The following is a 23,411-nucleotide window of genomic DNA, read 5'->3' on the forward strand; positions in this document are numbered from 1 at the left end:
GAGCATCTAACAATGTGTTGGTTCAGATCTCAAAGAAAGGGTTCAAGTTTGTAGTTTTGCCAATTTCCTCGGTGTGTAAACACTCCCACGGTGAGGGTGCATATATTTTTCTGAATTAGCATTTTCATATTCTTTGGTTAGATACCCAGTGGTGGAATGATGGGATCATGTGGTATTTTTAATTTTTTTAAGAACCTCCATACTGTTTTCCACAGTGGCTTAACCAATTCACATTTTTACCAACAATGAACCAGCGTTCCTTTTTCTCCAAATCCTTGCCAACACTTGTTACTTCCTGTCTTTTTGATGTTAGCCATTCTGACAGGTACAAGGTGGTATCTCATTATGGTTTTGATTTGCATTTCCTTGATGATTAGTGATTTAAAACAACAACAACAACAACACAACAAACTTCCCATCATGGCCTATTTCAAGCCACCAACCTGACCTTGACTAAATGCAATGTTGGGAAGATATTTGCAGAACTGGCTATTTTGTTAGGTACTAGAATTATTAAAAAAAAGCTCTAGCTGATATATAATGAGCACTTACAGACTAAGACATTACATCAATACTTCTTTTAATCTTCATGATAACCTCTTGAGGTGAATAATTTCATCCTCCTCCTTTTATAGATGAAGAATGTAGGCAGTCTAATCCACAGTTGGCTCACCCAACCACATTACACCATATACCTTCCTGGGTATTGCTAACTTTAGGTCAGGTTTCTGCATCCAAAGAGCTTTCAATCAGGTGGAATGACCATCTGACTCCTCCTCCCCAAAGCACTAGATTCTGTCCAGAATCTAATCTCTTTCTAGTCACAGTGCCTTGCTTATTTCATCTTCTCTGGCTTACAAGTTCCTGATAACCATGTCTTCCCCATGCCTCTTTCTTCACCTGCTCACATTTTTCATCCTTATGCATTGCTTTGTCCAGAAAGTCTCCTTGATGCTCCAGAAAGTTTCCCTGATTCTCCCCATCAGGTACAGCCTCTCCTTCCCGGGAGCTCTCCTGGCACATTATTTAGATCTCTCTTATGCATCTTAGCTCATGGATTCTCAATGAGATCTATTGAATCAGCATACCAGCAGATCAGTTCTAAGCATTTATATTTTTCAACATCTCCATGAGTAATTCTGACGGATAGCCAGGTTTTGGGAATCTTTGCCTGATCTTCTATTGTTCGAATGATGCTCTGTCTGTTAGTCCTTCTAAACCAGGGTGTTTTAATGATACAAATCTGGTCTTCTTTCATATTGTTTTTCTATTCATTACCTCATCACATATTTATTTAAAAATTTTTTTAAAAACGTTTATTTTTGAGAGGCAGAAAGAGAGACAAAGCACGAGTGGGGGAGGGGCAGAGAGAGAGGGAGGCACAGAATCCGAAGCAGGCTCCAGGCTCTGAGCTGTCAGCACAGAGCCCAACACAGAGCTCAAACTCACACACAGTGAGATCATGACCTGAGCTGAGGTCGGACGCTCAACCGACTGAGCCACCCAGGTGCCCCCGATTACCTCATCACATATTTATTGAGCTGTTACTATATGCTAGACATTGAATGCTTGGTCTTGGTATTCAAGGGAGAGTAAACACAGAGCCCTTATAGAGGAAAAGTCTACTGGAAAAGACAGACATTCATCAAATACTCACAGAACTATGTTTAACAGGATGACTTATCATCTTGGAGTTTCAGATGAGGACCCAAAGTAGGGAATAAATGGGCAATCGGTTCCCACACATCCACTTAAGACTTGCCAAAAATAGCTGGACCAGCATCCACTTTCAGTGCACATAAGAGAAAACTAGAAGTTCAAAAATGATTAATGGTTGAAGACAGCCTTCAAGGTAGGGAGATAATAGCTGATAAGAAAGTGCTGAGGAGCTCTCCCCTCCTTTCCGATAAGGGAGGTAAGAGAAGAGTGACACCAACTTTCCAACCAAGTGGCGAGGATCCCAAAGGGTCACTGATAATGTGAAAGGTGCCTGCAAGAAAGAAGCTATTTATTCTCCAGTTGGATGTTTAGCTAAACTGTGAAACTAAAAGCTTTGCAGCTTTCGTGGGATCAGAGACATGTGATAAACAAGTTGTGGGGGAGCTTGGCCCACCCCTGGAGCTTGATGTCTTATGTGATCATAGAAACCAGAGAATTCTAGTTCTGTTAAGGCAGAAGGCCATCAGAGAAGAGAGCCAGTAGAGGGGTAGCCATTGGAGAGGCAAAGAGCCTCTCCTTGCCTTCTCAAGAGGCAGATGGTGCTGAGGGTGCAGGTGGGGTTGGCCATTAGATGGGACCTTAAGCCAGGATAGAGTCCTCCTAGGGTGAGGAAGCCAGTAAGAAGCCAGCAGCTACATACAGAACCTGAGGCTGGCGCAGGGCAATGCAAAATACCAACCAAGGAGTGATTCATCCATTCAGGGAACTCTATACTATGGAGGTCTTTCAGAAAGCTTCTACCGGCCCTGGGAATATGTTCAACTAGAGAGAGCTGGCATTTGAAGACTTGGGGCACAGCCATGTGTGCCAGGAGAGAACCATGCAAATAGCACGTATTGAGTAAAAATACTTTGTTTTTTTTTTTAAATATGAAATTTATTGTCAAATTGGTTTCTACACAACACCCAGTGCTCATCCCAACAGGTGCCCTCCTCAATACCCATCACCCACCCTCCCCTCCCTCCCACCCCCCATCGACCCTCAGTTTGTTCTCAGTTTTTAAGAGTCTCTTATGCTTTGGCTCCCCCCTTCTCTAACTTTTTTTCCCCTTCCCCTCCCCATGGTCTTCTGTTAAGTTTCTCAGGATCCACATAAGAGTGAAAACATATGGTATCTGTCTTTCTCTATATGACTTATTTCACTTAGCATAACACTCTCCAGTTCCATCCATGTTGCTACAAAAGGCCATACTTCATTCTTTCTCATTGCCAAGTAGTATTCTATTGTGAATATAAACCACAATTTCTTTATCCATTCATCAGCTGATGGACAATTAGGCTCTTTCCATAGTTTGGCTATTGTTGAAAGTGCTGCTATAAACATTGGAGTACAAGTGCCCCTGTGCATCAGCACTCCTGTATCCCTCGGGTAAATTCCTAGCAGTGCTATTGCTGGGTCATGGGGGAGATCTATTTTTAATTTTTTGAGGAACCTCCACACTGTTTTCCAGAACGGCTGCACCGGTTTGCATTCCCACCAACAGTGCAACAGCATTCCCGTTTCTCCACATCCCTGCCAGAATCTATAGTTTCCTATTTGTTCATTTTAGGCAGACTGACTGCCATGAGGTGATATCTCAAAATACTTTGATCATGTTTTTCTAATTCTCTCACCCTGTGGTCTGACTCTAGGCATGTGTGAAGCAGAAGTAGGGGTAGGAGATGGAGGAAAAGCGGAAAACCCGTAGTATATCCTGAACTGAAGGCACAGAAAGGGAACAAACTGTGTTTTGGATGTGAGATGAAAGTTATTCTTTAGATTGGTCTTTTTAATATCTGAAAATGAGTCACAATTAAATAATGAAACTGGGTCATGTAACTGAAAGTGACCGGAAAGTTAATGAATTTGCCTGCAGTGACATGAAAGGACGAGGAAGAAAGATCCAAACACATTTGATTGGAAGAAGTGATGGGAGAAGTATGAAGTTGTTTTGGAATTATATCATATTAAGGACAGATGAGGTAATTTGATAAGTTCAGTAAACTCTGGAAACCATTCTGAAGGGTGTTACAGGTGTGTTTAGCAGGAGACATAGCCGAGAGTATGGATCAGGGAGGGCATCTGACCTGAAATATGAAACAGGAGCAGACAATAGCCAGGAAGAGAGGTGAGAAAACACTTCCATGTGCAGGGATTGCCATGTGCAAAGGTCCTGGCGTAGAAGAAGGCCATTGAGAAAGAACAAAGGAGAGCATGAGCCTGGAAGGGGGATGGCTCTGCTGCCCATGGAAGGTTCTGGGCTTTGTCCTGGGGAGTGGTAGGAACCCTTGAAGGACTATGGGCAAGGTTTTGTGGGTCAGGCTGTCAACTTTCCTTTAGCCCTGATAGGTTACAACAATGAAGATGGTATACATTAAGGAGATGCCTATTGGCACTTTCTGGGCTTTTCAAGGTGAGTTCAACAAGCCATAAAGACTCAGTGTAGTTTCTTTCTTTCTTTTCTTTTTTTAAAGCTTATTTATTTATTTATTTATTTATTTATTTATTTATTGAGAGAGAGAAAGAGAGAGAGAGAGAGAGAGAGAGAGAGAGAGAGAGAATCCCAAGCAGGCTCCATATTGTCAGCGCAGAGCCTGATGCAGGTCTTGAACTCACAAACTGTAAGATCATGGTCTGAGCCGAAATCAAGTCAGATGCTCAACCGACTGAGCCACCCAGCTGCCAGTTCAGTGTGATTTATGAACTCAGTCTGCTTTCACTGTAGGGAAAGAAGTGTGCTCTTGTGAGAAAAGTAGTTTGCATGTTTAAAAATAAGGCAGTTCACTCACTCATTGAACGAACAAATGTTATTGACTCCTTCTGTGTGCCAGGTGGTGTCCCTGGCCCCGGGGGGATAGGAGTTGAAAGAGGAAGACAGGATCCTGATGTGCACGGAGCTCACATTCCAGCAAGAATTTCATGCCATCAAGGAAGGAAGAACCCCCAGAGGGCAACAGCCTGATTTTCCCATTTTATAGACCAGAAAACAGATGCAGGGAGAAGTGACTTGCCCAAAGGTCACAATAACACACGATGTTAGAACTTGCATTCCTGTATCACTTCCAGGAGTCACTCCTAACACAGCATGGCCTGTCATCAAGCCCTCATTCTTGACTTCACATGGAGGAGACACTGCAAAATTCTTTATATATATAAATATCCCTCATTGTGGATAAATTGAGAATTAACAAACAGTACTATCCCAGGCCATAATACTTGATCCCCCCTCCATGTTCAAAATATCACTTTTTGTATTGTAAATCATAAGAAAATGTTTAAAAATTGCAGAAAATTTCATATACAATGAGGTCCCCTGCACCCAGCATCCCACAGCAAGTTACGCAAGGGGAATAATATCGTGTCCCCAGTGCCCCCGTTCACTTAAGGTCCCTTCCCCCTCTCCCCCATTCCTGCATTTTGTGTGTTGTGAAGCAAAATCCACCCATCATATCATTTATTCCATAACTAGTTCAGAAAACCTAGCAATTTTTATCATCTTGGATAATAAGTGACAGAGCGATTGACACCCTGCAGCTCCATCGTCCCTTGAGGCCTCTTTAAGCAAAAAACGAGCATACTTTAGATAAGTCAAAAATGTCTGGAAAGCACTTTACTCACAGACTGCCATATTGTGCCGTGAAGTTCTGAAATGTAATTTTATGGGGCTGTCAAGCTTCTTCAGCGAAGTTTTCAAAGTGCACGGGAAGCTCTCCCATGACTTGTTACAAAAATTCCAAGAAGAGGCGGGTTCATGGAAGGCCTGACCCTATGATGGTTGGTGGGGGGAACCCTGGGACGGAAGACCACACACAGCATGTCCAGCATGAGTGGTGCTGGTGCTGGGTGCTCCAGTGTTAGGCTGTCACTAACACAACCTGTCAAACTGTCCTGAGATTGTTGAAGAGACACTAGAGAGCCGGTGCTGTTTTTTTTTTTTTTAAATTTTTTTTTCAATGTTTATTTATTTTTGGGACAGAGAGAGACAGAGCATGAACGGGGGAGGGGCAGAGAGAGAGGGAGACACAGAATCGGAAACAGGCTCCAGGCTCTGAGCCATCAGCCCAGAGCCTGACGCGGGGCTCGAACTCACGGAGCGCGAGACCGTGACCTGGCTGAAGTCGGACGCTTAACCGACTGCGCCACCCAGGCGCCCCCCGGTGCTGTTTTTAAAAGGTAATCTAAGAATGTCGGAATGTGAAGGCCAACAGGGTGATGAGTTGTTTTGGAGACTTAAGAGTCAACCGACCGGCGTAGAATGGGGTGTGTCTGCCCTGGAGCAGGTCTCTGCAAGGCTGGGCACAGCAGCTTCCATGCCCACCGTGGGGCAGTCGAACCAGAAGGGCCAGGGGGGAACTTGGGCATGACCTCCAGGTGGGCAGCCCATCTCAGTGTGTTTGCTTCACTACCTCTATGCCTCTGGGCTAGGCGGACTTCAATTTGCACACTTTCTTGAGACTTATCAGGCATGTGAGAGATGCTGTATCTTTGTGTGTGTGTGTATGTGTGTGTGTGTTCTTTTTAAAAACAACATTGAGATATGGTCCACGTATGACATTATATTAGTTTCAGGTGCACAGCGTAGTGATGCAGTAGATGTACATATTGTGAAGTGGTCACACAGTCTAGTTGGCATCCCTTACCACCCTTAGTTACAAATGATTTTTTTCACGTGCTGAGAACTTTTAAGATTTATTCTCTTTGCAACTTTTAGGTCTGCAAGGCAGTGTGCGCTCTAGTCACCATGCTGTACATGACACCCCTGGGACTTATTTATTTTATAACTGAAAGTTTGCACCCCTTGGCCTCCTACACCCATGCCACCCACCCAACCCTACTCCCAGCCTGGGAAACCACCAATCTGATGTCTATAGTAGGAGTTGTTTTTTTTTTTGTTTTTTTTTTTTTTTTTTAATATTTATTTAATTTTGGAAGAGCACAAGTGAGGGAGGGGCAGTGAGAGGGGACAGAAGATCCAAAGCGGGCTCTGCATGGATAGGCTGACAGCACAGAGCCTGATGTAGGGCTCGAACTCACCAACAGCAAGATCATGACCTGAGCCGAAGTCCAGCTCCACCAACTGAGCCACCAGGTGCCCCAGGTTTTGTTTTTGTTTTTAGATTCCACATGTAAGTGAGATCATACGGCACTTGTCTCTCTCCATCTGACTTATTTCACTTGACATCATGCCCATCCATGTTGTGGCAAAGGGCAGGATTTCCTTCCTTTTTATGGCTGAATAATTTTCCATTGTATATACATACCACATTTTCTCTATCCATTCGTCCATCGATGGACACTTAAGGTTGTTTCTGAGATGCCGCATCTTTGAATGATGAAAAATAAAAAAATAGTTACCATTCATCAAGCGTTTATTGGGGTGAGGCACTGTCCTAAGCACTTTACATGTACTTCTTGTTTATTCTTTACCACGAACCAGTGAGGTAGCTGCTTGGACTTCCTCATGGTGGGCAAGGGGACGGAGGTTAGGGGAAGATTGTCTTTGCAGCCGTGGCGATGGCCATGGCTCACTAGCGTTGCTGGTAAGGGGCAGAGCTGGACTCCAAAACCCTCCTGTTCCCCACACCGACAGCCTCCAGTCAGGCAATGCCTGAAGCCTCCCATTTTTTTCTACTAGAAAGCTTTCCTGCCCCTCTGCCTTTCTTTGAATCTCTGCCAAAAAGCAAGGGATGGTGGCCGACTCCCTTGCTATAGCAAGTTCAGAGTACATAGTCTTTCCTTGCTCTCATCTGGTTAATCTTCACTTATTTCCACAATGTGGATGCCCATCATCTTTTGCTTTATTTCTCAATTTGTCTGGAGTTCTGGAAGGGAAGAGGGACCCCAGTAAATGTGAAAAGCCAATGCTTCCTTTTAACGGGTTTGCAATCTCCGAGGGGAATTCAGGCTTCTGTACATGAGTTATGACTGATACAGATATACAGGTATAAGAATACACACCTTATAATGTGCTCATATGGGTCAAGAGCCCTGTCTTACTCATCTTTGTGCTACCCCCACGCAGCCAAGGGCTAGAATGTAGAGGTGCAGCATATACTGATGGGTTAATGACTAATGCCAATTAGATGTCAGAGTATTCAATGCTGATTGGCTTCTGGAGGTAACCACTGACCAGTATGTTTCAACAGCCATGTGAGGAGCTCTCCTGTTCCCTGTATCTCCCCTGACCTCTTGCAACAGTCTCTGACCTGCTCTCTCTGGCCTTGCAGTTTTGTGCCTTCACGTCCAAGCTCTTGCGTGCTACAAAAGTGAACCCAAACAATGGACATTTGTTAATATTGCTGGCATTAGCCCCACTGCTCTGACTCTTGCAGCTTGGGCTGTGTTCTTTGATGAACTATCTGTCCTCTGTTCTCTGTGTCCACTTTGTTTGCACCTGAAAAGCATCCAAAGGCCCATGTTGGTTGCAGGGAGGCCAGAGGCAACATGGCCATTTACTGATGAAGCCTCTCTATCCTGAGGCCGTTGAGAGTCTCTGTGTGACATTATCTAGGCAGAAAAAGAGTGATGATGGTGGTGATGATAATACAATAGCTCACATTTATTGAAAACCCCTAAACTCGCTTCTTTTGGGGCATCTCAGTTGTATTCCAACTCCCGGGTGTTACTAAATGTCTACCCAGATAAGGAAGACCCTTGTTCTCTGCTTTTCTTCTTGCTGAAAACATTTGGGGCATTCTTGGAGGAGACCAGTGGACATGAGCCAGTCTCAGAGTCCAGAGTGACAATAGACCCAACAGAGACAAAGATTTAGCAGCAGGTGGTAACACTTGCACATACAGACCCTGCCAGCCAAAACAACATTCTCACTGACTCCATCCCAGTGGATGGAAATCCAATGGTGACTCATAGTGTGCTTGGGAAGAAAGCTGAGGAGAGTGGTTTTGGCAAAGAAAAGACAAAATAAATGGAATGTTACCACAGTCTAAATTAGCAGGACTCTCCCCATCTTCTCTCTTCCCACTGACATTTCTTTGTGGCAGCAGGCAGAGTAAGACCACTGGCTTTGAAAGTTAAAGTCTTCTTTGCCCCACCATGTGCCCTTGGGCAATTTGCATCGCCTGTCTAAACCTTACTTTTCTCTTCCATAAATTAAAAATCGAAAACTGCTCAAACCAGGGATGCTTGTTAAGATTAATGAAGTAATGCATCTCATTGACGGGCATTCGTGCTACGCAAGAAATGTTGGTTTCTGTTGATGAAAGGAGAAGCAATTTTAAGTCAGAGACCTTCCTTCTTCTTTTTTAAATTTTTTTTAAAAATATTTTTTAAATATTCTTTTAAAATATTTAGAATTTACCTTCTTGCTGGTGCTGGGAAATGCATTTCTTTGGTGGCACCCCTTCTGGGCTCTAGATCTGGGTTTTTGGAATAACCTCATGTATGTGGTTAGAAAAACTGCCCAAGGAAATAACTTCTAAGCAATTTCTTAAGACTTGAAAGCTGATGTCAGGTATCTGGAAAAATAGGTGTGAGCTGGGGTAGAGTAAGCTTTCCAAGCAGAGCTAATAGCTTGAGGAAAAGCCTGGCACTGGGACAGCACAGGATACCTTGGAGAAACTAGGAGAAAGTTGGCGGGGAGCAGAAGAGTGTCAAAAGACACCGGTGAGAAATACAGGCAGAGAGGGAGCCGAGGCTGATCACAGGAATGGAGAGGCCATTGTGGATCTAGTGAAGAGTAGGATTGGGAGTGACAGGACCATACATACAGTTTACAAAGGTCTCTTAGGGGCGCCTGGGTGCCTAAGTCAGTTAAGCGTCAGACTTCGGCTCAGGTCATGATCTCATAGTTCATCAGTTCAAGCCCTGTGATGGGTTCTGCGCTGCCAGCATGGAGCCTGCTTGGGATTATCTGTCTCCCTCTCTCTGCCCCTCCCTCTCGCTACTACCCCCTCCCCTCCCTCAAAAATAAACATTTAAAGAAGAAAAGGTCTCTTGGACTGCCATGTCAAGAAGGATTGAGGAAGGCAAGAATGAAGGGCTATGGTAGACAGCACCCCTGAGCAAGGAAAGGTAAGAAAACCATCCAACCACGGATCATGTTTGTAATAGAACCGGTGACAGGCTTGGTTTGTTCATTTTTTGTTTGGCCGTGTGGGTGTGTGTTTGCGTGTGTGTGTGATTTCCTTCTAATAGGTTTTCCTATTCATAATTTGCAAAGTTTTCATCAAAATACATGTATTCTATTTAACCTCAGAATTTATTTTCTATGCTCTGGATGCTGAGTGTAACTGTCATACAGAATTACCCATATTTTATTTTACATATGTGCTCATTAAAGAAAACTTGTAAGGGCTCCTGGGTGGCTCAGTCGGTTAAGCATCCGAGTTTGGCTCAGGTCACGGTCTCACAGTGAGTTCGGGCCCTACATCGGGCTCTGTGCTGACAGCTCAGAGCTTGGAGCCTGCTTCAGATTCTGTGTCTCCCTCTCTCTCTCTCTCTCTCTCTACCCCCTCCCCCATTTGCACTCTGTCTCTTTCTCTCTCAAAAATAAATAAATAAATAAATAAATAAAATAAAAACTTAAAAACTTAAAAAAAACTTGTAGAAGAGGAAAAGGTGGAAAAATAAAAGTAACGAAACTACAGTTCTATTTTTCAAATAACTGCTGTTACCATTTTAGTTTATTCTTCCATTATTTTTTGTTCTGTGTGTGTGTGTGCATGTGCATAGACCTTTTGTGCAGAGATGTGTAATATTATCTGTCACTGTTGCTGCTTGCTTTTTCTTTCTTTCTTTGTAATTGAAATATATCTGGCACCCAACATTGTGCAAATTTGAGGTGTAAAACACGTTGATTTGATATATGTTTGTATTATAATATGATTGCCATTGTAGCCATAGTTAGCTTTTTAAGAATCTACATATAAGTGATAACATATAGTATTTGTTTTTCTCTGCCTGACTTATCTCACTTACTATAATGTTTTCACAAACGACAGGATTTCCTTCTTTCTCATGGCTGAATAATATTCTATGATATATACCACATCTTTATCCATTCAACTGGTAATGGGCACTTAGGCGGTTTCCATATCATGGTTATGGTGAATAATATAGCAATAAATAGTGTAGTGCAGATATCTTTCTACATCCTGTTTTCTTTTCCTTTGGGCATATACCCACAGAAGTGGGCTTGCTAGATCACCAGCTTACTTTTTCTTTAACCTAATATTATATAATAAGCATTTCTCCTCTGTTATTCTTTGGAACCATTAATGGCCAAACAATATTCATCAAGTAGTTGTACCATAATTTATTTAATCTCTTTCCCCTTGTGATTGGACAATTAAGCTATTTCCATTTTTTCCTGTTATAAATGAGATTACATTGAAAACTTTTGTGCATAAGCCTTTACCCCTATTTAGGATTATTTCCTTGGGATAGATTCCCAGAAATGGAATTACTGGGTCAAAAGATTTGGATGTTTTATGTCTCTCTTGGTACATGCTGCCAAACAGCTTTCCAAAAGGTTGTGTGAATTTACACTACCCTATTCCTGTATGAAAACAAAATCTAGGGGAATGTGAACTCCCCAACAGTTAGGCATCCTCAGTCCCTGGAACACAGACAGGGTCACAGAATCTTTGATTTGGAAGTAAGTTTAAAGGCCAGCAAAGCTCACCTCTACTGATGCTTGATCATAGCAGTATGTTTTGTGGAGAGGACATTGAACCTTGTTCCTCAGTGGTATTGACAATTGTACTGTCTCTGGGCTGGGTGGTCCCAAATTCCCTACACAGCTCCTGCCAGGGGTTAAGCCCTGGTCATTTGTAATTTCACAGAACTAGAGCCATGCTGGGTGCATAGTGGGTGCTCAGCCAACCTTGGCAGATGGGATATAGGTGATGAGACACAATGCCTGGGTTGAAGTCATCTTGTTGTCCCCCTGAAAGGACAGCTCTATCAGGACACCAGAGTTGCCTCTGGTCTGGCCAGGTCTCGAGGGCTTCAGAGACTACTTTAGTTCTAGGGGTCAAGGAAGGCCACACTAAGGACGGGACATTTAAAGAGATTCCTGAGGATGACTTAGCTTGGTGAAGACAGGAGTGGAGTCCTCCAGGAAGGGAGAAAAGCCTACGTGAAGGTTCTGAGGCAGGAGAGGGCGTCGGGAATTCTAGCAATGAAAGGAGAGTGGGTTGGGGCTTAAAAAGGGCAAAGTGGCCTATAACAGAGGCAGTCAGAGAAATAGATGAGATCAAATGACTTCAGGGCTTGAAGAGTTTAGATTGTATCATAGGAGCCACCGAGTGGGGGAAACTGTCATCTTTGTTATTCTTATAATGATTCTCTGGCTGTGGTGTGGACAGTGGATGAGAGAGGGCTAGGGAGGGGAGATGAATGACCAACCGGGAGACTGATGCAGCCAGTTGGGCACCGTGGGGGCAGGGGATACAGAGAGGAAGGGAGAGATTTTAAACGTACTTTTGTTTAAGTCTTGATGGATCAGACATCGTGTCCTGTGGGAGCCCCTCTGACCTTGTAACACTAGCTAGCTCTGGAGCACCCTCTCTCTGGCCTATAGCCCCCCAGCCTGTTATTACACTGGTGATGGTTTTCACTTTATCTTGTCTGCTTTCTCTGGACGGCGAGTTACCTATTGTTCATTGTTGTGCCCACTGTTGCACTCCTACCACTTAGAATGGTATCTGCCACATGGCAGGTACTTGATAAATGATTTGAAAATGTGTTGAATTGGTCACTTCCCTGTGTGCCAGGCACCGCACAGAGTCACTGTGCACTGTTTCGTATGCTACACTCAGCAACCCCAAATGAAGTGGTTAATATTTCATCCCCATTTTATAGAAGAGGAAACAAAGGCATGAAGGGCCGGTTGCCTTTATCGCACTCACGTAACTATGATGCGTTAAAGCGTGGCTTGAATCCACGTTTTTTGGTGCCAAAGACCATGAGCAGGATCACCCAGCGGCCTTCCTGCCCACACCATCCACCAGGCTTACACATTAGGGAAGCGGGGCTCTTGCTCGGATCATCACCAAGTAAGAAATGCTGGCCCAATGCAGCAGGCAGAAAGTAGGTGTACATGGAACTCAACCCGACTTAGACAGTGTAGACATACAACGGAATATTGTTGAGCTACGAAAAAGGAATGAAGTATGGGTACATGTCACAACATGGAAGAACTTTGACAACATTATTCTAAGTGAGGGAAGCCAGACACAAAAAGCCACATTTTATATGTGTCCCTTTGTATGAAAGATCTAGAATAGGTAAGTCTGTAGTGACAGGAACAGATTGGTAGTTGCCAAGGGTTGGAGGTGGGGGCGTAAGAAATGGAAAGTGACTGCTTAACGGTTACAGGGGCTTTCTTTTGGCAAGAAGAAAACATTTTGGAGCTTGCTAGAGTAATGCACTGTGCTAGTGTAATGCACTGAATGCCACGAATTGTTTACTTTAAGATGATGAATTTTATACCATGTTAAGTTTCACCTCCATAAAAAATAACGCATAGAAATGCAATGTACTAGCTCCAGGCTAGTGGTTAACTGAAGAGTAAGGAAAGGGTCAGAATGGAGCCTTAGCTAAACCTACAACTTTTTATTTTCTGTAAAGATAAATTTTTTATTTCCTTATAAAAGATCGGAAATGTGAAACCGTAGCATTATTTGTGTTAATGGTGGAGTGCTTCCATATAGAGAAGGAGAGCTAAGGCAAATCAGAATGCCATAGCTCAGCATGAAGGCGGAGTTGGCCAAGTTTCAGCCTAATTCTCCATCCACTAAAGCCTCTGACTTTAACATAAAGGGAGAGACTTCAAGGTCATTAGATTCAGATGCCGTGTGTGTGGCCACAGTTCCCATCTTAACATGAATGCAATGTCAATGTGAGATATGACAAACTACAAGTATCAGCTTCCCATAATTAGTCTCTCTTCCCTCAGATGGAGAAGTTGTCTGAGACACAAGAGCACAGTGGGTGGAGGGCTGAAGCTTCCCAGTGGAGGCTCCATCAAATGTCATGGGAAGAGTGGGTGCATCAACAGAGTAGCTGCACAGGCTTGCAGGGCGATGGAGTCCAAGCATTAATACTTACTGAGAGGCCCCAGGACTCCGCCTGGGCTGCACCACTGTGCACATGTCCATGTGTCTAACTTCTAGAATCACCACTTGGATGGGTTGTGTTTGCCTCCATTTTGTAGCTGAGAAAATGGAGGCTCAGGTGAGGAACCTGCCCAAGGTCACAGAGGGAACGAGACAGCTGGGATTCCAACCCTGTCTGTGCCAGAGCCTGTGTTCGTTGCAATGCCTCCCACCCAAGAACAGAGCCTGTACATAGCAGTTGCTGGATAAGCACTTGTTTAATAAATAAACAAATGGTAGCAGAACAAAATAGTTTTTAATGGCCAAACGGTTTGGCAAAGATACACAGAATTCAAACCAGCTCGGGGGCAGGCATGTTCATAGGCTGTACAAATACAAAGTGGTACAACCTTTTAGGGCTGAAAAATTCATATTGACAAATACATATGAAGAGTCTGAAAATTACGCCACCCTTTGTCTCGACACTTTTATGGTTTAATTTGAAGAAAATTTTTAAGAATGTAGGCAAAGCTATATGTATAATGATGGTCTTTTTTGGTTATAAATTATTTCTTCTACAGTTATAGATTAGTTAAGTCAATGGGACATCAACAAAAGGACTATTTTGCAGCCACTAAAATGTATGTTCTACAGGAACATTTAATGACAAAGGCAAATATTTATTATATGTTAATTAAGGGGAAAAAATAGGCTGCCAAATAGTGTCTCCAGTGTTGGAACATTCATTTTGGCTTAAAAAAATAATATATGTATCACGAAGATGAGAAGCCTCAATACCAAAATGCTAATGTGGCTTTATTGCTTTGTGGAGGGGTTATGAGTGATTTCTAGTTTCAACTTTCATTTCTGTTGTGGTTTCCACATTTCCATGAGAGCCAATAAGTATATCCCTTCTGGTTTTAAAAAGTGAACAAATGGGGGCGCCTGGGTGGCGCAGTCGGTTAAGCGTCCGACTTCAGCCAGGTCACGATCTCGCGGTCCGTGAGTTCGAGCCCTGCGTCAGGCTCTGGGCTGATGGCTCAGAGCCTGGAGCCTGTTTCCCATTCCGTGTCTCCCTCTCTCTCTGCCCCTCCCCCGTTCATGCTCTGTCTTTCTCTATCCGAAAAATAAATAAACGTTGAAAAAAAAAAGTTAAAAAAAAAAAAAGAGTGAACAAATGAATGCTACATAAAAACAAAACAAACTGAGTCTACCCACCCAATGGACAGGATCATGTACAGATAGAAGAAATGTCTTTTCTCTCATAGAAATAAAACATTGATAACGTAAGAGATTATTTGTGGATATTTATCTCAGTGTGTTTTCTTTTCCTCCTCTATTTTCCCTCTTCCTCCCTCCCTCCTTCCTTCTTTCCTTTCCTTTTCTTTCCTTTCATTTCCTTTCCTTTTGTTTCCTTTCTTTCCCTTCCCTTCCCTTCCCTTCCCTTCCCTTCCCTTCCCTTCCCTTCCCTTCCCTTTCCCTTCCTTCTTCAATGTACAATTTTAGTTCCTTCTCTTCCTGGTGCTAGATTTAAACATTTGATTAAAGTCCCAAATTCTCTTCTTCTACACTTTCTCATTGAGGAATTTGAGAGCAAAGCGTCTTGGATTTTAGACATCTGGGAATGGCCAAGATTTTGGATTGGTTTTGTGAGAAGATGTATTTGTTCAGTTGAGCAAGTGTGAAGCAAAAGCTTTCAGCGTGTCTATTAATCTTAGTGGTCTGAGTGATGTAAGGGTACGCTCACTCATGTTTTATGATGTTTGGTTTCATAAAAATATGTTGGTTTCAAGGCATTGGCCCCTGTTCTCTGTTGACTGGGAACAAATTTGGAGTATGGAAGGCATCTTGAATTTTTTCCCAAACCTAGTTTGTTTTTTAATCATCAACTGGAACTCTGTGATGGTTATGACTAACACATTTGTGAGTTCATGAAAACATTTATTTTAATAGAAAAAATCCCAATAGAACAGAACTAGAACGAGAGTGCCCTACACGGGGTTTTGCCAAAAGGCTCCTGCTGGATGGTTTTAGGGATAGATTCAGATGGCTGTTGATGCTTACCAAGCTGGGAAGAAATGGGTGCACCTCCATTTAGGTCACAGATAGTAAAAGGTAACAAAAGGAGTTTCTGGTTGAGTTGGGGAAATGAAGCCTGAATTATAGTAGCTGTGACATGGGATGAATTCTCTTTGTATTACACCAGAGTCGAAGTTGATAATGTGCCCAATGGCATAAAATTAGTGCCCTCAAGAGACGAGTTAGAGCATTCTATCAAGCTTCAGAACTTTGAGATGGCACTGGGCAATGCTTATGTTGTAATGTTCAGTGAAAAAGTCCCAACTTAGAAAAGTAGGTATAGGATTTTGTAAAGAGAAAACTATAAATAAAGAAAAACCAGTCTACATTAAAAAAAAAAAAAACAGAAAAATATCACAAAATGTTTCCTGCTTTTTCACAATCATGGACTATGTTGGTTGTTCTCCACCCTTCTCTATTTTCTGAAATTCTTAATGATCATGCACTGTTTTTATGATAAAAGACTCATTCATCCAACATGCAGGTGCCAATCACCAAGGTTAGAGATTCAAAGATTATTTAGCCAATTATCTGCCACAAAAAAGCTTATAGCACTCTGAGGAAGAGAGAGAACTAGATAAGAGGTGAACCGTTGCCATGAAGGAGGTATATTTGAGGCCAAAGTGTGAATCAAAAAAGTAATGGTATTATATTTACACTCAGGATCAAAATTTAAAAATGATTAAGTGCGTATGACCATAATGTCAGGGTCCTGTCTGCATGAAAGAACATGATCTCTCTCTGTCTAGGTTGTTCCGTCTAGTTATGTGTATTTAGACAGAGGGGCTGACAGAGGGGCATAGCAGTGTTGGGGTTGGGGCTTTGCAACTGGTCAATTTGGGAAATGTCATGAATCTGTTCCTCTGAATCCTTGTCTCCACCAGCAGAGGTTGTAACTTCACTGATGTAGCTCTTGAATTCTATAATATTAATGTGTGGTTACCTTGCCCCCTCGGATCATATACTTTAGATGGACAATCTTCCTTTTCAATTTTAACAGTCACTGAAGCATATCCCTTTTAGCAGGAAGTAGAGTAATAAAGAGCTCAACAAATTAGTTAGAAATCACTTTCCAGAAAGAGAACACGGGCTTCGGATTGGGTCTCAAGGGGTTTTCTAAAGAGATAGTGCATTAACTTGGACTTCAGAGATGTTTGCTTTGGCTGTTCCAAAGACTTTTTGGGGTGTTTGTTACTTTTCAGTATCTCATCCTCGTTGTAAGTGGCTGAGTTTGCTCACATTGGTTATCTCCAGGTCAAAGAAGTGTTATTCGTTTGTTACATAAACAGTTATTTAGTGTCTACTATGTGCCTGGCCTGTTCTCAGAGCCGGGGTGACCCCAGTCAGCAACAGGCAGGATTCTTACCTATGAGGAGAGATAGATAACAAACATGTGGACAAGCAAATGAATAAGGAAATCAGTGCTAAATGCTATTCAGGGGGTGGTAGTGGAGGGGTTCTTTGCACATGGCTGGTGTGGTTCGTTTTGATCAGTGTTGTCACCAGTTGCCTGGGCAGGGTGGGTACCTGGGCTTTGGTGTCACAGTCACCTGGGTCCTAACCATAAGCCTGGTGCCCACCAGTGTTGCTAGCTGTGTGACGTCGGGATGGTTACATAACTAATCTGAGCCTCTCAGCTCTGTGTTGGGGACAAAGAAACTCCCTGTCAGTTGTGTTATGATGATGAAATGGATTAAGTGAAGGATGTGGATCATATCAGCTGCTCAGAAACAGAAGGGTTGACACACATTCTTTTAATGCTGTCTCCATCTTGATGGCTGGTTCTGCCAGGATCCCTGAGATTCTAAGCCTGACAGCTTTTCCTTTGTGTATCGTCTCCAAGAAAATAGCTCTGCAGGTACACTTGTGGTTTTCCGAGCTGTCTTTTAGCTTTAGTTACTTCTCAGGTGTGGTAAACTGAGTAATGGCCACCCAAAGATGTCCACATCCTAACCCCCAGCACCTGTTAATATGCTACTTTACTTGGCAAAGGGGCCTCGCAGATGTGATGAAGTTATGAGTCTTGCGAGAGGGAGAGCATCCTGCATTATCCGGGTGCAACCCCTGACGACAAATCAAGGGTCCTTACTAGAGGGAAGCAGGAGGGTCGGTGTTATAGAGAGAAGGTGATGTAAGGATGGAACTGGAGGGAAACAGTGAGAGAAGGAGCGGCCATCTGATGGCTCTGAAGGTGGGGAAATCAACAAGGAACATAGTCAGCCTCTAGAAAAGAAAAGGCAAGGGAACCGCTTCTCCCCTAGAGCCTCTGAGAGGAACACAGCCCTGTGAACCCTTTTATTTTATTTTTAATTAAAATTAAAAAAAATTTTTTTTAGTTATTTTTGAGAGAGAGAGAGAGAGAGAGAGAGAGAGCAAGAGAGAACGAGTGGGGGTGGGGCAGGGAGACAGAGGAAGACACAGAATCCGAAGCAGGCTCCAGGCTCTGAGCTCTCAGCACAGAGCCTGACGTGGGGCTTGAACCCATGAACTACGAGATCATGACCTGAGCGGAAGTCAGATGCTTAACAGACGAGCCATCTAGGCACCCCCCTGTGAACCCTTTCAGACTTCTCACCTCCAGAGCTGTAGGGTAAGAATTATGCTGATTAAAGCCACCAAATTTGTGGTCATCTGAGTAGCACTAGGAAACAAATACAGGTGAAACCGGGAGACCCTGCCTGAGCCCCAGGCAACATGAGAGTAGGGGTCTCTGGGGCTGCTCAACATAATGATTTCTAAAGCCAGCATACTTAGGCTTGCAGCCCACTCCACCATCTAACTGTGATCTTGAGAAAACTCCAGTCTCTGTGCCTCAGTGTGCCTTCTATAAAATGGGCTGAAAGCTAACATACATTATGGATATAATTAGTACATTGGCACGTGGTAAGTGCTCAATAAATAGAAGTTGTTATTAATAGAAACAAGTTCTTACTGAAATGAATTCCTGTTTTTCCGGAATAGTGGAGAATGATTAGAGCACTGGCATCCAGGTGTTGGTAGGAGCTCACCAGATAGCTGTTGAGCAGTGTCCAAGGGTTGTTTTAGTGTATGTGTTCATTTCCACGGACTTTTTTTTTTTTTTTCAGTGAGGCCAAGGGCAGTTTCTTTCCCTTTCTGCTCACATGCGGACAGTGAGATTCAAACGGGGTGACAGCACTTATGCTCCTCAAAGCTCTGTGTTGTCTCCTGCTTGAAATTCAAAACTCATGTTGCAGCTGTAACAGCCAAATAAAATGTGGCCCAGTGAACTTTTTGCAGTTCTGTTCGTCTCTGGTAGATCACGGGGTGCTTGTTTCTGCTATGCAAAAAAGTCACTCCCCTGATAATTCTGAAGACCAGAGAAGGAGTTTGTTCACATGAAATCGTTATTTTTCTGAATTTATCCAGTTAGGATAATACTGTTCTATAATGTGATTTCATATTTGAAAAACAGAAGACTTACCACTTGTGTGAATTTAGCTTAAGGAAATAGTTTTTAATTCAGTAGAAATATCTACATACAAAAATTCTCATTGCAGCATTATTAAAAACAGCAAAAAAAATGGAATAAACGGAAATGTTAGACAATAGGGGGAGTGTTAAATATATTGTGGTCTAGTCACTCAGTGGAATATTTTGTAGCTAGTTGAAAGGGTGGCTATAATGACCTTGTCATTATAGGGAAAATATTTGCAATGTACTGATAGGAGAAAAATCGAGACAAAATGGTGTTTGGTGTGAATAAAATGCTTATGATGATTCTAACTCACACATCAATAGCCTAGCAGAAAATATAACAAAACGCCAACATCTCTTGTGTTCATGCAGTGGAATTGTGAACTTTTTTCTCCTATTTTCCAAACATTTAGTGATATAGCTATTTACATATTTAAGGAAAAAAAATTAGCTAAAAAACCATAAAGCAATAAACCAGAGCTTCACGACAGCGTGGAAGATGTGCAAGAAAATCATGAATGCACACATTTTCAAGTCAAATGAAAATGCACAAGGGGTTCTCATTTCCTAGATTAGGGCTGATTGCAGGAACCCCGTGGTGAGAAATCTTGGCTATTAGCACTTAGCAGGGCATGCGGAGACCATTCTAACACATCAGCTTTCTTGCTCTAAGTCGGCTGATTGGGCTTCAGGAAACAAAGAAAAGTTTTGCTCTCCAAAACAATTCAGTTCTGATTAGATCAGTAACCTCCATTCCAGCTCAGGGGCTCTGGAGAAAAGAAAGAAAATCTATCATTTACAGAGGCCTGCTATGTGCCAGGCTCTGTGCTGGGTGCTTTAAGTTTATCGTCTCCATTCATCCTCACGCGTCTGTGAAGTAGGTTCGATTGTAGGGACTCAACAGAAAAGATGCTCAGAAAAGTGAACGCTAATTGGTTGGGGAAGAAGCAGGTTCAGACTTTGGGCTGTCTGGGTGCCACAGCTCGTTACCTCAGACAGGACGCTAGCTTACGAGGCTGCCCAGAGACCCTCCAGCTGATTTGGTATAATGCTCTGTTTTTCAGGGACCCAACAGTGTCTCTCCCTAGATTAATCACTCCCTACCATGGCTGTGCATGGGGAGTTGTTAAGTGTAGTTTAGTTTTAAATAGGCAGGACACCACGGTGTTTGAAAAGTCCATATAATAAAAAGCATATACGGTGAAAATAAGTCTTCTATATCCACCTGTCATTCCCCAGTTTGTCTTCCTTGAGAAGACCATTGTGAAGGGAGAACACTAATAAATATAGGTCTTGGGGACCCATTCTCAAGTTTTAATGATCTAGAATCTCCTAAGTTTGCCCCGGAGGCTGGACTTTTAACAAGCATCCCAGATAATTTGGATGCAGGGTCTGGGGCCGAGGACCACTGCTCCAGTGATACAGTTATACAATTCAATAAAAAATAGCAAATTCACGCTGCATATGTCAACTATTTCAGTTCATACAGCCTTGCGGGAATATAGGTGTTTGAGAAAACAGGTTCAACTTTTCTTGGTTTTACAGACTTTTATTTTTCACGTTCTGGAGGCAGAACGTCCTGGAGGCAGGACTTCTTGGCAGAAGTCCAAGATCAAGGTGCAGGCCAGTTCAGTTCCTGGTAAGAACCTCTTCCTGGCTTACAGGCGGCCACTTCTTGTCACAACTTCACATGATGGGGAGAGAGCTCTGGTCTCTCTTCTCTCCTTATAATGACACTAGTCCCATCATGGGAGCCTCACTCTCATGACCTCATCTCAACCTTCTTACCTCCAAAAGACCCACCTCTAATACCTTCATATTGGCAGGTAAAAGCTTCAACAGGTGGATTTTAGTGGGGATACAACATTTAGTCTATAACTTTGGGTCTAGTCTGCTCTGCCATGTCGAGCTGAAAGGTCTTGTCAAGTTATTATGATTGTCAGCCTTTAATTTCTTCATCTATAAGGTAAGCTGATTGGACCAGCTCAAGGGTATCCAAAGTCTCCCCCGGGAAACCTAGAGCATTCTTTGGGGCTGAGGTGGAGGACTGAGTAGGCAGGTTTCTATCTCAGTAGGCTAGCCCTCCCCTACCTGCCACAGCTCATTATTCAGCAAGAGCAACTCTCTCTTATCTATCTATCTGACATCTATCTATCTATCTATCTATCTATCTATCTATCTATCTATCTATTTATCTATCTATCTAACATCTATCTATCGATCTAACATCTATCAATCAATCTGACATCTATCTATTTATCTAATATCTATCTATCTATCATCTATCTATCTATCTATCTATCTATCTATCTATCTATCTATGTATCTTTTTAGGATTAAACTCCAGACTGTTTAGATTTCGCCAGCTTTTCCCATAATGCTCTTTGTCTTTTCCAGGATCCAATCCAAGACACCACGTTGCATTTAGTGTCCTATCTGATTCTGCCTCTGATTAAAATTTTATTCAAATCAATGGTTCTGGAATAACAGCAGAAAGAAATGTTTGCTGTCCACCAGGTTAACTGCTGGCTAGTTGTCTTCCACTTGTATGACTTGAGGCTGACAGTACGTATGAGGATTGACTGTGATGTAAGGAAACAAACACGGTCTTTGGGGATAGGCCAAGTGGGTCTAACTTTTGCCCTCAGGAGGATATTGGATGGTTCACTGAGCCTCCTTGAACTTCAGGATCCTCATCTGTAAAATGGGAGAGTAATGCCTAATTTGCACGTTCTGAAGTTAAAGTGAGTTTGGTGAGGCACAACCATAAGAGGCATTCTGCCAGTGGTGGCCCTTCCCTGGGTTCATATGGTGTCAGTGGCTGTCAAATTAAAAGGCACCTATGCCTCCTCATGGTGTACGATTGGTGTGGCCATCCAGGGGTTTGTCCCCATGCCCCGCTGAACCTCTTAAACATTTCCGTGTGCCTGGAATAGTATTTAACAGCAGCCTGTTCTCCTGCTTAAGAAAAAAAAAAAAAACCATCTGATATCTAATGTTTTGATCGTACTGTTGAGATGGGATTTAAAACATGATTCCTAATTCAGTTGTTCCAAAGTGGAAAAAGATTACATAATTAGTACACGTTAATCATAGAAAAATTAGGTTATATGGATAAACAAAAGGAAGAAAATAGAAATCAGCTGTAATCATCAGACCACCCAGAAATAACCTTGTTATCATTTTGGGATCTACATCTGGAAAGATACACATTCTCTTCCTCTCTTCTTTCTAAAACCATTCTATACATTACTTTCTTTGGAATCATATTGTCATTTGCTCTATATGTACTCACATTTCCATATTATAAAATCTAATTCTGGATTGTAATTTTTAAACTGCATTATATGGATGTATTGAAACTGTCTTAACTAATTCCCTATTGTTGAATGGCTTAGTGGTTTCAATTTCTGCTTTTGCCAATAACATTGCAATTATACACATCCCTCTAGCAAAATCTGTGTGCACCATTCTCCAATTTGGAAGTCTGAAGCTGGCAGCTGTCATACAGGGCCCACACCCTCTTTTTCTCTTACTTCCCTTTGCAGGTTCCCCTGTACTGTCTGTGCACGCATGTGCCCTGCTGTGCACGTGTGGGTACGGTCTGGGCACGCGTGATTACCATCTGGGCATCTGTGGGTACTGTCCGTGCACGTGGGTGCACTGTCTGGGCATGCGTGGGTTCCTGGGGGGGGGCTGTGTGCTCCTTTGAGGGCAGTGAGCGTATGCTCTCTTCCTTTCCTCCTCTCCAGTATATAACCCTGTAGCCCTCCGTGCATTTCTACTCTCAGCCCGTTACCCCGAACTTGCTTCGCCATTGCTTGTTCTGCTTGGATATTTGATGTTTGTGTTCTTAACTCTGGTCCATATCCTCGCTCATTCAAGAGAGACCTACTGAGACCTTCCGATGTGCAAAGTGTTGATCCAGTAGCTGGGAAAGAGGGCAAATGAGACAGAAAGTGGCCGTGCCCCCGGGGAGCGGCATTGGAGAGGGGTAGGCAGACCTCAAGCCAGGGAACACAGGCAGGGCTGGTTTCAAATAGCCATACATGGTAGGAGGACAAGAAAGCAAGTAGGAGGATGGGGAGTCTCCAGGAGGGGCTCAGAGGAAGTTTCTCTGGGGAAACCACTCACGGGCAG

General features: G+C 43.0%; 1 protein-coding gene across 3 annotated transcripts in view; it reads right to left on the reverse strand.

The window, feature by feature from the left end:
- C1QTNF7 (C1q and TNF related 7) overlaps positions 1-23,411 on the reverse strand; it is a 107,944-nt gene that overhangs the window by 18,118 nt on the left and 66,415 nt on the right. The gene's annotated exons all lie outside the window — the stretch shown is intronic.

The sequence above is a fragment of the Puma concolor genome, chromosome B1 (genome assembly GCF_028749965.1).
Source record: "Puma concolor isolate L17-30 chromosome B1, mPumCon1.1.hap2, whole genome shotgun sequence".
Taxonomy (NCBI): domain Eukaryota; kingdom Metazoa; phylum Chordata; class Mammalia; order Carnivora; family Felidae; genus Puma; species Puma concolor.